This window comes from Magnolia sinica, chromosome 6, assembly GCF_029962835.1.
Source record: "Magnolia sinica isolate HGM2019 chromosome 6, MsV1, whole genome shotgun sequence".
Taxonomy (NCBI): Eukaryota; Viridiplantae; Streptophyta; class Magnoliopsida; order Magnoliales; family Magnoliaceae; genus Magnolia; species Magnolia sinica.
In genome coordinates this window covers 87,457,344-87,476,211 of record NC_080578.1, presented here as the reverse complement: position 1 = coordinate 87,476,211, position 18,868 = coordinate 87,457,344, and positions in this window count along the sequence as shown.

The window sequence follows — 18,868 nt, the reverse complement described above, 5'->3', positions numbered from 1 at the left end:
TTGTCCTCTTTTTTTGTTAACTCTTACTTACAGCAGCAGCCATGTTCTTAGACGAGGAAACTGGCATCCGGTTCGATCACAACATCCAATTCATCTACTCCACCAACACCCAGAGCCGCATGCCGTGCTCGAACTGGTGCCTGAGAACCAAGAATCTTCGCTCCTCATCAGAATCACCTTGAACAAGCGGTGCCAGCGCCACCTTTGATGGATACATATACCAAATCCAGGATGCAGAGCCTTCTGAGAATGTCCAGATGTTCGAAGACAAGCTTCACCGGTACTCTCAACGTACGTAAGAAATCCACCCAACGTGCCCTGTGATGTCGCACTTCTATGTTCATACAGTGGCCCATGAATTCGTGATAGAGAGTTTGGCCATTGGTGCCAGCTCTTATCTGATGTCTTTAGTCTGTACATGGTCTTGATCGATCAAATGACATAGTTTACAGGTTGGTCTCTGGACAGTTTTGGATGGTCTTGATCGATCGAACTATCAGGTCGAATGATCGACATAGTTCAGAAAACATTTGTAATTTTTCTGGACTCTTTTGTGCATGTTCGATTGATCGAACATGTGGTGCTTGATTGATCAAGGATTGCTCGATTGATGGTCAATCGATCAATGCTTTGATTGACGACGCGTGTGGTTTTGTGTAATTGTACTATCAATTTCTTGTTCCAGGTCTCTTACTATATATATGTGTGAGTGTAAATCATAATTAGGATATTGCTAAGATGGTTCAAACGTTTCTAAAGGGAGGTTAAGGTTTTGTGAAAGATGATCACATCAGTAAGTCAATCCATCTCTTGTAATATTTCTTTTATAGTGAATTTTGCTGGCGCTTTGTACCTTGGTTTTTTCTTATAAGGATTTTTCACATAAAATTCGTGTACTCTATGTGGTGCTTGTTTGCATTTATCTTTTGATTGTTTGATTCAAATTTCGGATTTGTTTCCGTGGCTCCCCAACACGTGGTATCAGAGCTAACGTTCGGATTTAATTTTGAATATAAAACATGTCAATGAAAGAATCAAACATAAAGGATAAAATATGGAAGTTCACTGGAATAAAAACAATTTTGAACTATGGAAAATGAAGATAAGATGACTTCTAGTTCAACAAGGATTGCAATAAACACTCATTGGTGTAGCAAATCTTCCTGAAACTATGACGAAAGTAGAGTGAGATGAACTAGATGAGAGACCAAAAACCTTGATTCAATTATGCCTATCCGACGAGGTTCTTTATAATGCCCTTGATCAAAAGTCCACTACAAGACTTTTGATGAAATTAGATAACTTATACATGACAAAATCTCTGTCAAATCGTGTGTGTTTGAAGAAATAATTCTATAATATGAAGATGACAGAAGAGTCTGATATTTATAATCACATCAACATGTTTTATCAGTTACTTTACAAATTGATGAGTGTGGAAGTAAAGATTAACGATGAAGATCAAGCAGTAATTATGTTGAACTCTCTTCTAAAGTCTTACGAGAGTCTCATAGACACATGTACCATAGTAAAAAATCCATAGACGTCAAAACTGTCATCTCAATCCTTCATTCAAAGTAGTTAAAAAAGAAGGACGGTAGCGGTGGTTCCTCTATGGATGCATTAATAGTCAGGGGAAGAAAGTCTGAGCGTGAGAAGGGCAACTCGCGTTCTCGGTCTAAATCTAATGGTAAAGGAAATATTAAGTGCTAGAATTGTGGGAGACAATGGTATATGAAAAAGGATTACTGGAATTTTAAAGCCCAAAAGAGAGAAAAATCCGATGAGGCGCCAAGGAGGCCAACACAATGGAATATAACAAAGAGGTGGATGGTGGTAACGTCTTGACCGTATTCAAATCCAGTTATCTCAATAATAAATAGATTTTGGATTCAGAAGCCTCATAGCATGACTTTTTAGTGAGAATGGTTCACCAATTACAGTCGGTATGATAGTGGACAAGTGTTTATAGGCAGTGATATTGCTTGTAAGGTTGTTGCAATCGGCACAGTGCACATCAAGATGTTAGACAAAATGGAGCGCATTCTAACTGATGTATGCCACGTTCCTGAGCTAAGGAAGAATCTGATATCTTTGAGAACAGACAACGGTGGATAATTCACTTTAAATAAATTTAATTAGTTTTGTAAAGATGATAAGATCGTACGACATAACACAGTTAAGCACACACTAGTTCAAAATGGTGTTGCAGAACGAATGAATCAAACTCTTCTGGAGAGAGCCTGAAGTATGTTGAGCACTTTGTGTTAAGGAAGGATCTATGTAATGAGGCCGTCAACATGGCTTGTTATGTAGTGAATTGGTCTCCATTTACGACGATTAATTGTAAAATTCAAGAAGAAGTGTGAAGTGGTCATGATATAAACTATTCATGGCTGCAAGTATTTGGCTGTGATGGTTACTCTTATGTGCTGTCCTTAGACAGAGATAAGTTAAACAAAAGGGTGAAAAAGTGCACTTTTATTATCTATGGTGATGGTGTGAAGGGATAGATACTATATGACCTGGTCATATGGAAGATCACGATAAGTCGTAACGTCATGCTTGATGAAGATTCCTTATTCCGTAAGGATGAACACAAGGAAATAGAAAAACCGCAAGAGGTATAGGAATATGTGGAGCAACTGCTTCTTAGGAGAAATCCACCAAGAGATCGCCAATTACAGGCTAGATACAAAGATGACTCAAATATAACATTCACCCTCATTACGATGAGAACGACCTGTCTACCTTTCAGGAGCCACCGGATGATCTAAATGGTGATAAGTGGATAATGGCGATGTAAGACGAGTTGGATTCTTTATACAAGAATGAGACGTAGGAGTTGGTGGAGTTTTCCATTGGGCATAAAGTGATTGGTTGCAAGTGAATTTACAAAAAGAAACATGATAACTATAAGGTAAGATTGGTTATAAAAGGGTATGCTCAGAAAGAAGGTATCTACTTTAGTAAGATATTCACATCAATTGTCAAGTAGCCATCTATTAAGTTTATGTTAGTGTTGGTTGCTCGGTACATATTTTAACTGGAATAAATAGATGTGAAGACTGCTTTCCTATATGAAAAACTGGAACAACAGATTTACATGAAACAATTATAGGGATTCGAGATACATGGAGTAGATAGTAAAATTTACAAGTTGAGAAGGTCATTGTATGGCCTCAAACATTCGTCTACGCAGTAATATAAGAAATTTGACACTTTCATAGTGATTCAACAGTTTAACAGAAGTAAATATAGTCATTGTTTCTACTTCAAGATACTGAGTGATGGAGAATTCATCTTACTGTTATTATATGTTAATGACATGCTTATCACCAATTATAGCATGTCAGAGATCAATGTATTGAATATTCAACTATTAGGGACATTCAGAATGAAAGATCTAGGGGATGTAAAGAAGGTTCTCGACATTGACATACATAAAGATAAGGAGAGGAGCATATTACAATTGTCTTAGGCAGGGTACTTGATAAGGTATTGGTGAAGTTTGGGATGGACAAGGCTAAACTGGTTAGCATACTTCATGCTTCTCACTTTAGGCTTTCTTTATAGCAATGTCTCATTACAAATGAAGAAAAATATGTTATGTCTCGTGTACCTTATTTGAACATAGCTAACAGTTTAGTGTATGTCATGGTCTTTACGAGACTGAATATTTCACATGCAGTTGATGTTGTGAGTAGATACTGTCAAACCTCAACAAAAAATATTGGGAGGCAGTGAAATGACTACTTCATTATCTACGAGGTATAGCGGACTACATCTTAACATTTTATAAATTAGAGGGAAAACTTGTAGGATATGTTGATTCAAATTACGCAGAAAATGTGGACAACAGAAAATCAACTTTCGGTTACTCATTTGTGCTAGCAAGTGAAACGATCAGTTGGATGTTGAAGCTTCAGTCTGTGGTTTCTCTTTCCACAATATAAGCTGAGTATATGGTAGTGACAGATGTTTTCAAGGAAGATGTTTGGTTAAGAGGAATGATGAAGGAACTCGGGCTTCAATAGGAGGCTGTGTCGATTAATTGTGATAGTGAAAGTGTGATCAATTTGGTGAAGAATTCTGTTTATAATTGTAGAAGTAAATATATTGATGTTTGTTATCATTTTATCCAATAGGTGCGAAGACGCTGTTACCATTGAGAGATCCATACGAGTGTAAACCTGACGGACATACTTACTAAAGTGGTACTCGCAAATAAGTTCCAATTCTATTATACTTTTTTGGGTCTGGAAAATGTTTGATAAAGACGGAGAGTATACAAAAAGTGACGGCGATTGTGAAGGTATTGTTCACAACCCCAAGTGTAGGGTTGCGATGTAGTAATAATCTCGGTAAGACCGAGGTTGAATCCATAGGGACTGAACCTTGTACGTATTCTGAAAGTAACTAGAACTAGAACTAGAAGAAGATGTAATCTAAATCTGGAGAATTTAAGAGAAAACTATTTAACTAAAACTTGTAAAATTCAAAGGTGGGAAACTAGGGTTTCCAAGGATCCACTTGTAGAGATTAGGGGAGATATATACTTGATTCAAAAACACAACTGGAATAAGAGTCTCATCTTCATCCAATTGGAAGATAATTTATTAAAAATCAATTTTGAACTTCCTTTAATCTAGTTCTCAATGGATGAGAGATGTGAGAACTAGAAGTAACTTCATCACTAAATAATGCCCTTGAGACAAAGCAAATAACAGAATTTTACTAATTCACAACCAATCTGAGAGAATCATGAAAATTAGAAGGATTCCATCACCCAACCATGTCCAAGGGACGATGATGAACAACAGTATTTTCTAAATTTACAATCACAATAATGAAAAGAACATACTCAAAGCTATCGCAGATCCATTGTAATTTAAGTCACAATAAACCATTAAAAACTACGAGTATTCCTTATAATCGAACTAGAATCAAAGTTAGTTTAACTTAAACACGAATCAAAGCCATAGAAAAGATCCCATCACGCTATAAGCTTCACCCCTTAGCCCTAGCTAAGAGGTTTAGCCAACCATAGACATGATTAACTAAAATCTCTAAAATAAAAGCATAAAGAAAATAATGACAAGAGAAAAGAAAACTCTTGATGGCGGCCGTCCACTCCACGCTCTCTCTTTCTCTCTTGCTTCTTAGGTCCACTTTCTTTTCGTTTCCTTCTCTCTTTTATAGGAAATAGCTGGAGTCGGTTGGCTGCGTGCGTACACCTTACACACTGCTGTGAAGTCGGTCGGTTTCGTAGCTCCTTCTTGCACAGGTAAGTCGAAAACATCTTGTAGACGGCCTGTGGATTCTTTTTTTCTAATCGGTCTCCATGGTGGGGTTCAGGACCCACTTCTTGTGACTTTGGACAGTCAGGATCATGGGTCCGATCCTGACCATGATCACACAATCAGCCAGAACGTCTGGTTTTCTCTAGAAGCTGTTAGTGCGTAATGCATGAGGAAAACCCAGTTTGCGTAACCTGTGGGGCTCACATTTCTTGACGTTTGAAGAATTAGCTCCGTCCATTGGATTCGTGGCAAAATTTTAGTCGGAGATGGGCAGTTTTAGATTGTCGTTGATGCGACCCACTGAATCTTTGCTTTTAGCATCCGTGCTATGTTTAAATGTAGTCTTCTTGTGAGCGCGTGCATGGGTGCAAATGAACACCATGGTTTCGGTCGAAATCTTCTCTTGGTCACGCTGGACGGCTCGGATCTCCCATCAGGATGATGGTTGTGGGCCACCCATCATCACAGCTGAAGCCCGTTTGCACGCTGCGAAAGAGGAGAGAGAAAATCTCTCATGGACTTGGATTCTATCGGGTCAAACTGACTTTGACCGGGCGTTTCCATCATGTGCACTGCAGTTGTACGTGCAAGTTGTGCACAGGCATCACGGGTGGGGTCCACAGAGATGTCTTCAAGTGAATCCATATAGTCCATTCGTTTTTCCATATAAATTAAAGGTTGAGTCCAAAATTGAAGCATATCCAGAGATCAAGTGGGCCCTAAATCAGTGATTTGTGGCCGATCTTTCCATTGGACCACTTCCACAAAGATCCCGGGGCTGCAATTTTATGTGTATGGTTACTTTATGATACTGAGGCTAGATATAAGGTTTCGTGCCAAATGGATGGTGGAAACTCTTTGATCTTGCATTAAGGATAATTTTCAAGCTTCTTTATCTTTAATCACTTAGTTTCCTCGAATTTTTGGCATGTGAGTTCTTTAATCTCGGTTTCCTAAGATCCGTCCTTTGCATTGGTGATTCTTGAGCATCAAATCTATGCTTTTAGTACTTTTTTTAATCTAAGCTCTTAAATTCACTTTGCAACACAAACATGATTAAAATAGAACGTTAAGTATTCTCATGTTCATAAAACCAAGTAAAAACTGGGGTTTAATATGCAATATTTGACCCTTAACACAATCCCCAACCAGCATTCTGCTAGTCCCGAGCAAAGTATATGAAAAAAAATATTTTGAGAACCACATGACAATTTCTATAAACTCATGTGATTTTTTTGAAAAGCAGTCTAGGTAATACAGCTCTAAAATATATTAATGTTGAATCTTACATCCTCCTAAACTCGAGTGTTCGGTAAATTTCATGGTCAAGTTTAAAGTACTAATCCATCAATTAGAACAATTCTAAACATTAAGTTCCATGGGTGTATAGTGCAACCTTGACTTATCACAATTAAAGGTCTAATTCTCAATTTTCACAAATCATTGTTCAATCAAAAAAGAGCATTCCGAATAACCAAACCGAAACCGAAACTTACCTTACAGTTCAGCTTTTTTATTCTTCCAGCTTTTGATTTTTCCATCGATGGCTTCACGCTATGTCAACTTTTTTAAAGATCTTTAATAGGTAGCCATTTTTTATGACAAGTGTTTTTTTAGCTGGGTATTCTCTCACCTTTTTTTTTTAAAGAACATGATGGACAAATTCCCCAGGTTGGTTCCTTCCATGTTTAGTGATAACCAAGTTAAAAATTCAATATCAAACGGACGCCTTAACGTGTAAGCTTAGATGTGACATGTGTGGTCATGACTCAATCAATGTTTAAAATTTCTAATCATGGATTAATAATTCGAACTTAACTGTGAAATCTAACAGGTAACTGAATCCAAGAGTCATAAATCACCAACATTAAGTATCTTATACTTCTAAAGTAAGGATGGCTTACAAAATCACTCAAATTCACAAAATTTTCAGAAAAATTAAAAAAAAAATTCACAAATTTTGCTCAAGACTGCTTAAGACTGAGAAAACACTATTAGGTAACCTAATCTCCCATCTCCAACCTAAAATTTTCATTGTCCTCAATGTAAAAGATATAAGTATGCAATGCACATGAGACAACAAAAGGAAAGGAGAAGTGATGGAAATGTAGTACCTGAGAAAGGAATCAAGAGGCTTTTTCCAAAGGATCTTAGCATGAAGGTGGTTTAGCACAAGAGTTTATCAAACTAAAACAAACTATCCTAACATAGTAGAAAACAACCTACCCTAAACATCATAAAACTGACTATCCTAAAACAGCATAAAGCAAACTATCCTAGAATAGAAAACAGAAAACCTAACTACACATCCGTCAGACTAGGAGATCAATCCTAATAAACAAGATCATTTAGAGGCTTGTACATGTCCTCTGAATCAAATTTCTCAACAAATGGCTTTAATCGATGTCTATTTACCTTGAATTCATTGTCATTGTTTGGATTTCGAATCTCGACAACCTCATGAGGATAGACATTAGTAACAGTGAAAGGGCCGGTCCAACGAGATCAGAGTTTGCCCGGAAAGAGATGTAATTGAGAATTATATAAGAGGACTTTCTGACTAGGTGTGAATGATTTTCGAAGAATATGTTGGTCATGAAACGCCTTCATCCTGTCCTTGTAAATTCTCGAGTTCTCGTATGCATCGTTCCGGATTTCTTCAAGTTCATTCAACTGAAGTTTGCGTAACGAGGCAGCATTGTCCAGATTAAAGTTTAAATTTTTAATCACCCAATAGGCTCTATGTTGCAACTCTACAGGCAAGTGGTAAGCTTTCCGATAGACAAGTCTAAAGGGAGACATTCTAATAGGAGTCTTAAATGTGGTACGGTAAGCCCACAAGACATCAGTCAATCAGATTGAACAATCCTTACGGTCAGGGTTAACCATCTTTTCCAAGATGTGTTTAATTTTTCTATTGAAAATCTCAACTTGCTCACTTGTTTGTGGGTGGTATGGAGTGTTCACCTTATGAGAGATGCCATATTTTTAAGTTCGCAAATGACCTATTACAAAAATATGAGCCCTCATCACTAATGATGGCTCGATGCGTTCCGAACCGGGAAAGGATGTTCTCTTTTAAGAATCTATTGACTATTTCATGGTCATTGTTCCAGCATGGAATCACTTCGATCCATTTAGTGACATAGTCTATTGCGAGAAAAATATATAAATGGCTAAAAGATTGAGGGAATGGTTCCATGAAATCGATGCCTTAGCAATCGAATGCTTTTATGATAAGGATGGGGTTCAAGAGCATTTTATTTCGACCGGACAATGCTCCCAACTTCTGACAATGCTCACAAGCCTTTCAAAACTCATGAGTGTCCTTAAACATAGTGGGTCAGTAAAAACCACACTGTTGAATCTTAGTCGCGGTCTTTTTAGTAGAAAAGTGACCACCACAAGCTTGAGAGTGACAGAAGGAGATAACACTTTGATGTTCATCGTCTGGCACACATCTCCTCAAGATTTGGTTTGGGTAATATTTAAATAAATACGGATCATCCCAGAAGAATTTACGCACCTTGGTGAAAAATTTCTTCTTATCTTGCATAGTCCAATGTGTCGGTGTAAAACCTGTGGCAAGATAATTAGCAATATCAACAAACCAAGGTGAATGAGAGACTTTGAACAATTGCTCCTCAGGGAACATGTCATTTATATGTGTCGTCTCAAGGGAATAAAAGAGATTAAAGCGGCAAAGATAGTCACCACTACGTTCTCTACTCCCTTTTCATCTTTTATTTATAAATCAAATTCTTAGAGTAGGAGGATTCATCTTATCAGGCGGGGCTTAACATTGTTCTTAGAAAGAAGGTACTTGAGCACCGCATGATCTGTGTACATGATGATCTTAGATCCGATCAGGTAGGACCTAAATTTGTCTAAAACGAACATTATGGCTAAGAGTTCATTTTCCATAGTTGAGTAGTTCACTTGGGCAGGATTTAGAGTTATACTTGCATAGCGAATAACGTAGGGTTTCTTTTCTTTTCTCTAGCCTAAAATCGCCCCAAGAGCATAGTCAGACACGTCGCATATAAGTTTAAAAGTAAGGCTCCAGTTGGGTGGCTGCATGATAGGTGCAGTGGTTAGCATACCCTTAAGCTTAGTGAAAGCTTTCTAGCATTGCTCAGTCCACTCGTATGGTGCATCCTTTTGAAGTAAATTACATAAAGGATGAGAGAGATGACTAAAGTCTTTTATGAATCTTCTGTAAAAGCCATCATGTCCTAGAAAAGACCGCACATCTCGTATGTTCTTGGGTGGAGGTAAGTTAGAGATAAGATCAATTTTAGTCTTATCTACCTCAATTCCCATGGGCGAGATGATGTGTCCAAGGACAATTTCCTTATGAACCATGAAATGACACTTCTTCTAATTCAGTACCAAGTTCTTTTCCTCACATTGCTTCAACACATTTTTCAAATTTTCTAAGCATTCACTGAAGGATGGATCAAAAAGTGAGAAATCGTCCATGAAAACATCTAAATATTGTTCATATCAGAAAAAATACTCATCATACATCGCTAAAAGGTGGCGGGAGCATTACACAATCCAAATGGCATCCTTTGGTAAGCAAAGGTGCTAAAAGGACTTGTAAATGTGGTCTCTTCAGGAGTTATATCTATCTGATTGTAGCCCGAATACCCGTCAAGGAAACAATAGTACGAGTGACCAGCTAGCCTTTCCAAGATTTGATCAATGAAGGGCAAAGGGAAGTGGTTCTTTCTCGTGATGGTATTCAATTTCTTGTAGTCAATACACATTCTCTAGCCAGTAGTAACTCTAGTTGGTACGAGTTCATTATTGGCATTGGCTACGATGGTGATTCTAAATTTCTTGGGAACCACTTGAGTTGGACTCACCCATTGACTATCGGATATTGGGTATATGATACCCACATCCAATAGTTTAAGAACCTCGGCCTTAACAACTTCCTTCATGTTTGGATTTAGTCTATGTTGTGATTGCCGAGAGGTCTTCGCATTATCCTCAAGATAAATACGGTGAGTACAAATCAAAGGTTTAATTCCCTTGAGGTCCGCAATCATCCATTCAATGGTCCCTTATGCTCAATGAGAGTAGATATGAGAATACTCTCCTGTTTTTTCTCAAGGTGGGAAGAAATCACCACCGGGTATATCTCATCTTGACCTAGATAGACATATTTCAAGTTAGAGGGTAAAGGTTTTAGGTCAAGTTTCAGTGCCTTGAGGTTAGACGGTAGAGGCACTTCATTAGTCTGGGGCAACTCTTCTAATTGTGGCTTCCCCCGGTTAACTTCAAGTACCAGCATAGTATCAAGCATGACACACATTTTTCTAATCATGTCATCATCAAAATCATGGGAGTGGGCCAAGCACGTCTCTGGAGGGTTAGAGGATAAAGTCAAAGGTGTTCTATCTTCCATGAAAGAGTCAATTATGTTAACGTCGTGAAAATCGTCATCATCCTCTAACCATCTACCAGTATTGAAAAAGATATTTAACTCTAATGTCATATTTTCGAAAGACATACTCATGATTCTAATTTTGCAATTAATGATTATTACGTTTGAAGTGGCAAGGAATGAGCGACCAAGAATGACGGGAATCTGAGTGCTCTTATTACTGATGGGTTCCGTATCCAGGATGATAAAATCTATAGGGTAGTAGAATCTATCAACTTGGACCAACACATCCTCTATTATCCCTCTCGGTACACGAATTGATAAATCAACAAGTTGTAATGTGGTTAGGGTGGGTTTTAATTTACCAAAACCTAATTGTTTGTAGATTGAGTAAGGAATTAGATTTACGTTCGCTCCTAAGTCAAGAAGAACATGTCTATTTGGTAGTTCCCAATTACATAAGGTATGGTTGGGTTACCAGGATCTTTAAATTTTTGTGGCACATCTTGCTTTAGGATGACACTCACTTTCTCAGTTAAGAAGATTTTCTTTTGAATATTTTGCCGTCTTTTGGTTGTACACAAGTCTTTCAGAAATTTGGCATGTGAAAATATTTGTTTAACCGCATCCAGTAGAGGAATATTGACCTTCACTTGTTTCAACACCTCTAGAATGTCCTGAGAGTTAGAGAGAGGTTTTGGTGCAACCAACCGTTGGCGAAATGGAGCAATTGACTTCCCTTGAGGTTCTGGTTCTAATTCTTGTGGAGCAATGCTAGGTCTATCTTTATTGTCCTCTTCCAGGTCCTTATGCTTTTCAGCCTTAATTGGAATAGTTTTGTCAATGGTCTTCCTACTCCTAAGAGTAGTGATAGATTCAACTTGCTCCATTTGATTTGAAGAGCTTGAGTTGCTAACTTCATATTGTGGTTTTGGATTGGGAAGAGGCTGAGCTGGAAGGCTCCACTTATTCCCAATCACACTTTTAGTATCAAGTCCTTCTATGGTCTTTGTGAGGTCTTAAAAGGCTTGTAGCATACCCTGATTGAAAAGCTCTTGCTCTTGAAGATGTTTTAGAATCGGGTCCTCTTGAGGTTTCTCTTGATGTGGAATTTGATTGAAGAAACCTTGAGGGGTAGTAGTTTGTTCATTCCTCCAACTGAAGTTTGGATGATTTCTCCAGTTAGGATTGAATGTATTGGAAGTAGGTCTATTGAAAGGTCTTTGGTAATTGTTCATGGCTTTGGATTGCTTATTCAACACCTCTTGAAAGGCAAGTATTGTTGGACAATTTTCAGTTGTGTGAATGTTGCAAGCACAAATACCGCAAAAAGTTTCCTTAACCTTATCCTTCTTTAATTCAATGGCCTCGAGTTTCCTGTTAAGATTAGTCACTTCAGCACTAATATCATTGTCCTGTTTGAGGAGATACATTCCACCCATTTCCTTGGATTGAGTTGGCCTAGACATGGTGCTTGGTTTTGGAGAGATGTCCCATGATTGCGTCTTTTCAGCAAGCTTATCAAAATAGTCCCACACCTCATCAACACTATTTATAAATTCTCCATTACACATCGTGTCGACTAATTGGCGCATGGGAGATGTCAGTCCATTATAGAAAAAGTTAGTGATGCGTCACGTTTCAAAAGTGCGTTGTGGGCATGAACTAATAAGATCTTTGAACTGCTCCCAATATTGGAAGAATGTTTCATCTTCCTTTTGGGCGAAGTTCATGATTGACTTTCTAAGGGTGTTCGTCTTATGGTATGGGAAAAATTTCTTTATAAACTCCTTTGTCATGTCATTCCATCTACCAATAGATCAAGGACGTAGTGAACGTAACCACGTCTTAGCTTTCTCTTTCAAACAAAAGGGAAAGAGTTTCAGCCTGACTGTGTCGTCAGACATGTTAGGAAAATATAGAGTGACTATGATCTCATCAAACTCTTTTAAGTATGAATATGGATTTTTAGTTTCAAGCCCATGAAGTTTTGGAAGGAGTTGGATCGCCCCTGGCTTGATATCCATGTGTCCAGTATTTTCTGAAAAAACCATGCATAAGGGCGTGCTCACCCTCACTGGTTGTAAATAATCTCGTAAAGTATGAGGCAGGGGTGCTTGATGCACCTCATTCTCATCCTGGACTTCCCCAACCCGAGGTTGAGGTTGTCTTTCTGGTTGATTTGCAGCCATAATCTCAATTAACTCTAAGGATCTCAAGTGGTGTCTAATTCTGTGATGGATAGTTAACCCCTCAACCAATCCTCCTTCACTCAAAAGACGTCGAGTGTTGTCACGGACCCACTTGGGCATGAAACACTCTCACCCCTCAATCTCAGATTCTAACCTAAACCTAAAAAAGGAAGAAAGGAAATAGAAATCTAGAATTAGAAAGAGAGGGAATTAGAAAGAAGTTACCAAATTGAAAGTTCCTAAGTTAGGTCTAGTAAAATAAAACAAAACAAGTTAGTTTCTAAAATGGAATTCTAAAATTAGAAAGTTCTAATAGAAAGTAAACTAGTTTCTAAAAAAGGAAAATTTCTAAAAACAGAAAATAGAAAGTTTCTAAAAGACTAATTAGGAAAGTTCTAATTAGAAAACAAATTAGTTTTTAAAAATAAAAGAAATCTTAGAATTAGAAAGTTTTTAAAAATAGAAAATAAAATCTAATAATAAAAATAGAAAAATAGAAAGATTAGAAAGAAATTACCAATTTAGAAAGTTTATATCAGGATCTTACAAAACAGGAAAGTTAGGTTGTTTCTAAAAATCAAGCAGAAAAACCTAATCTTAAAATTTAAAAAAAAACTTAATCTTAACCTAATTCTAAAACTAGTTAATCTTAGAAAAATGCAATTGTTAGTCCCCGACAACGGCGCCAAAAACTTATTCACAAGCCCAAGTGTAGGGTCACGATGTAGTAATAATCTCGGTAAGACCGAAGTCGAATCCAAAGGGACTGAACCTTATACGTATTTTGAAAGTAACCAAAACTAGAACTAGAAGAATATGTAATTTAAATCTGGAGAATTTTAGAGAATAATCGTAAACTATTTATCTAAAACTTGTAAAATTCAAAAGTGGAAAACTAGGGTTTCCAAGGATCTACTTGTAGAGATCAGGGAGATTTATGCTTGATTAAAAAACACAACTGGAATAAGAGTCCCATCTTCATCCAATTGGAAGATAATTCATTAAAAATCAATTCTGAACTTCCTTTGATCTAGTTCTCAATGGATGAGAGATGTGAGAACTAGAAGTGACTCCATCACTAAACCATGCCTCTGAGATAAAAACAAATAATAAAATTTTACCAATTCACAACTAATTTGAGAGAATCATAAAAATTAGAAGGATTCCATTACCCAACCATGTCCAAGGGATGATGATGAACAATAGTATTTTCTAAATTCACAATCACAATAATGAAAAGAACATACTCAAAGCTATCACAGATCCATTATAATTTAAGTTATAATAAACCATTAAAAACTATGAGTATTCCTTATATCAAACTAGAATCAAAGTTAATTCAACTTAAACATGAATCAAAGCCATAGAAAAGATCCCATCATGCTACACGCTTCATCCCTTAGCCCTAGCTAAGAGGTTTAGCTAACCATAAACATGATTATCTAAAATCTCTTAAATAAAAGCATAAAGAAAACAATGAAAACAGAAAAGAAAACTCTTGATGCCGGCCGTCCGCTCCACGCTCTCTCTTTCTCTCTTGCTTCTCACATCCACCTTCTTTTCGTTTCCTTCTCTCCTTTATAGGAAATAGCTGGAATCGATTGGCTGCGTGCGTACACCTTACACGCTGCTGTGAAGTCAGTCAATTTCGCAGCTCCTTGCGCAGGTAAGTCGGCAACGTCTTGCGGACAGCCTGTGGATTCTTTTATTCTAATCGGTCTCCATGGTTGCGTTCGGGACGCACTTCTTGTGACTTTGGACGGTCAGGATCATGGGTCCGATCCTGACCATGATCACACAATCAGTCGGAACATCCGGTTTTCTCCAAACGCTGTTAGTGCGTAATGCATGCGGAAAATCGAGTTTGCATAACCCGTGGGGTTCACATTCCACGAAGTTTGAAGAATCAGATCCATCCATTGGATTTTCTGCAGAATTTCAGTCGGAAATGAGTGGTTTTGGGTTTTCGTTGATGCGGCCCACTGAATCTTTGCTTCTGTCGTCCATCCTATGTTTGAATGTAGTCTTCTTGTGAGCGCATGCATGGGTGCACATGAACACTATGGTTTTGGTCGAAATCTTCTCTTGGTCATGATGGATGGATCGGATCTCCCGTACGGATGATGGTTGTGGGACACCCATCATCACGGCGGACGCCCGTCTGCACACTACGAAAGAGGAGAGAGAAAATCTCTCATGGACTTGGATTCTGTCGTGTCAAACCGACTTTGACCGGGCGTTTCCGTCCTGTGCACTCCAGTTGTACATGCAGGTTGTGCACAGGCGTCACGTGTGGGGTCCACATAGATGTCTTCATGTGAATCCACACCGTCCATTCATTTTTTCATATAAATTAAAGAGTTAAGTCCAAAATTGAGGCATATCCAGAAATTAGGTGGGCCCCAAATTAGTGATTTATGTCTGATCTTTCCGTTGGACCACTTCCACAAAGATCCAGGGGCTGAAATTTTACATGTACGGTTACTTTACGATACTCAGGCTGGATATAAGGTTTCGTGCCAAACGGATGGTGGGAACTCTCTGATCTTTACATTTAGGACGATTTTCAGGCTTCTTTATCTTCAATCACTTAGTTTTCTCAGATTTATGGCATGTGAATTCTTTAATCTCGGTCTCCTAAGATTCATCCCTTGCCTTGGTAATTCTTAAGTATCAAATCTATACTTTTAGTACCCTTTTCAATCCAAGCTCTTAAATTCACCTTGCAACACAAACATGATTAAAATAAAACATTAAGTATTCTCATGTTCATAAAACCAAGTAATAACTGGGGTCTAATATGCAATATTTGACCCTCAACAGCTATGATGGAGGTGATTAGAGATGGAGATTGGAGCAATGGTTCATGATGATTGAAGCTATGGTGAAGATTGTTGTATAATGTCTTCAATTTGTACATAGAATAGGTTCTCGATTGATCGAATAATATGGTCGATTGATTGAGTGAGCCCCAAATTATACAGTTTGGTCTTTAGATAGTTTTGGACAATCTCAATCAATCGAACTATCGGGTCTATCAATCGACAAAATTCAAAAAAAAAATACTTGTAATCTCTCTGGATTCTTTTGCACATGTTCGATTGATTGAGTATATGTGGTGCTCAATCGATGGTCAATGATCAATACTTTGATTGATGGTGCACGTGGTTCTGTGAAATTGCATGATCAATTTCCTATTTTGGCTTTCTTACTATATATATATATATATATATATATATATATATATGGGCATAAATCGGGATTAGGGTATTGCTAAGAGGGCTTAAATGTTTCTAAATGGTTTCTAAAGGGAGGCTAGGGTTTTCTGAAGGGTTTTGCATCGATGAGTCGATCCATCTCTTGTAATATTGCTTTCATAGTGGATTTTTCAGTCACTTTGTGCTATGATTTTTTCCTACGAGGATTTTCCATGTGAAATTCGTCTGTTATCTGCTATGATTATTTGCATTTATCTTTTGATTGTTTGATTTGAATTTGGGGTTTGCTTTCAGGGCTCCGTAACACTAGCTATATGGCAGAGTATTGTTTGATTTGAATTTGGGGTTTGCTTCCTGGGCTCCATAACACTAGCTATATGGCGGAGTGGGCCATGGAAGCTTGTAAGGAGTTACATATTGATGTAATGACATCATGGTTGGTGCAAGCTAATGGAGATGCAGGTGCAATGGCTAGGATTTTGGCGGAGTCAGTTGACTTGGAAGAGGAGATGGGGTTCAGAGGGGTCCCTGTATTAAGATATTTTGAAGCATTGGAGGGGATGGACTGGGAATTTGATGGAAGCAAGTGCGTAATATGTCAAGATGAATTCTTGAGAGGGGTTGGGAAACTATGTATGCCCTGCTCCCATACCTTTTATGGCTGATGTATATAACCAGATGGTTGAAGGAAAGCCACTGTCGATTTAAGATGCCACCCCAGCACATGTAAGGTAGATGTTTTTTTGTAATCAATATTTTTAAGAAGGATATGATTTTGATATAGCCATTTTCTTCTTTTGGCAAGATTTAATTATGTTTTAATTAATTTATGATAAATTTAAAGCTATACTCAATTAATATATATGAGTAGTTATGAGTTTTTTTTTTACTAAAATAGTCCCAAGGTATGGCCTTTCTAAGAAAAAAGCTCCCCATTTTCATTTTTTTATTTCCCCTTTTGACAACTTTTTTATTTTTCACAAGACCAAAATGTCGTTGCATCAATCACCACTCAACCCTAGCCTTGAACCATGCCGAGTTGCCGAGCAAACAACTGGGGGTAATACTACTCGACCCCAGCCTTGGCATTCTTGCCTTGCTCGACCGTACCCCCATATGGAAGGTCTCTGCCGATGGGATAACTCCCCCATGCCTAATACAACCGAGTCATAGACTCCTCATCATCTGATGTGAAATGGCCGGTGAGCCAACCCAGGCCATATTCTCCTTCGGAGAAAGGTATAAAAGTTTTATTTTTCTTAGTTTTATTCAAAGAAAGGAGGGCAGATAAATATATGTCATATGAAAGATTCTCCTAAAAGGAGTGGAGGATCCTTTTGCCATATGAAGTATAAGTCTTGTCGTCATGAATGGAATGTTGTACGAGATAGAGGCAGAAGTACGCGTAAACCACATTTGTAGGAGCCACAACGGTCCTCCTGCGGAGTATAGACCCTTATGAGTGACCTCATAAATTCCCTCGCACAGGTGGTCGAGCACAAAAGGTGTTAGGGCAAGCATGTAACCCTGAGAAAGCTGTTCGGCAAAAGCGACATATTCTGTGGTGATCTGTTGAGCATTCACGCACAGTAGGTGACAGATCCAGAGGAGCAAGAAGGCCACATGTTCATCTTCATCAACCAGGTCATCAATGTTGCAGTAGGCCTTCGTAAATTTGATATAGGCTTTGACATTCTTGCTAGGGAAATCCTTATGTCGCCTAATGTAACATTCTGAAATTTTGTTATTCTGGATTGTCAAAAGTCCTTATTTATTTATTATTATTATTTTATAACTAGCCCACGTCCTCACTTACTGACCCTTGACGCTCGAGGTGGGCCTATACGTAGGTGATACCAGTAAAGAACCGTACAAATTTGATTAACTAACCGTATGAAGCCGACTAATCCTCCTGATCACTTAAACCTCAAGTATAGCCTCATGAATTGATCATCTAGGGCCCAAATCTAACCAACCTATCACTGACTAATCAAGAAAACCGTAACTAAATTAAAGATCTACCCAAAGCCAAGCCAGCTATGGGTCGGATCTTGATAAATAAACCAAATTAACCCGGTCACTCATTTAGCCTAAGAACCAACGATCCAAAGTGATCATGATCGAATCACCATTTTTGCTAATTTTGAATAGGTCACACTGTGAACTTAGTTAATCCAGACTCTAACAACTGCGCCCAAGAAATCTCCCTACCCTATTCATTCAAAAAATACTCCGATTATCCGAACAAGCTCCAGACCGCTGTTAATTAGTGGCTTACTAGTCCCGAAATTATAGAATAATGTCCGTCTCATTGGGCTTGACGTCCATCGCAGGTGACGTACTAGGATAGTACCCAAAACTGTACAACTTGGACTAGAAGCCAAGTGCTTGAAACATGCAAATCCCCTAGGCTGAAATCTGAAAACTTAAGTGAAATGGACATTTCATTCTTTCACAAAGTTGTGAATTTTTTACTGTTAGATCACAACCAAACTCAAGGCATGAGTTAAGGATATTTTTCTACTCATATCCGTATAACCGGGACTTTGATCTAACATCGGTGACCGTTGATCTCAAATCGAGCCCCTGCGATTAATTGACTCATCCGTTTGTTGCCAAACTTGGGACAACCCTTCATCTGACTATGAGGCACCTATTCTATAGCACAGATGGGCCAGGGGGCTACTGGGACAGCCCTAAGGACCAGAAATGCACCCACTAAGGGTATATGCATTAGGACTAGCCTCCTTAGGGCCAATT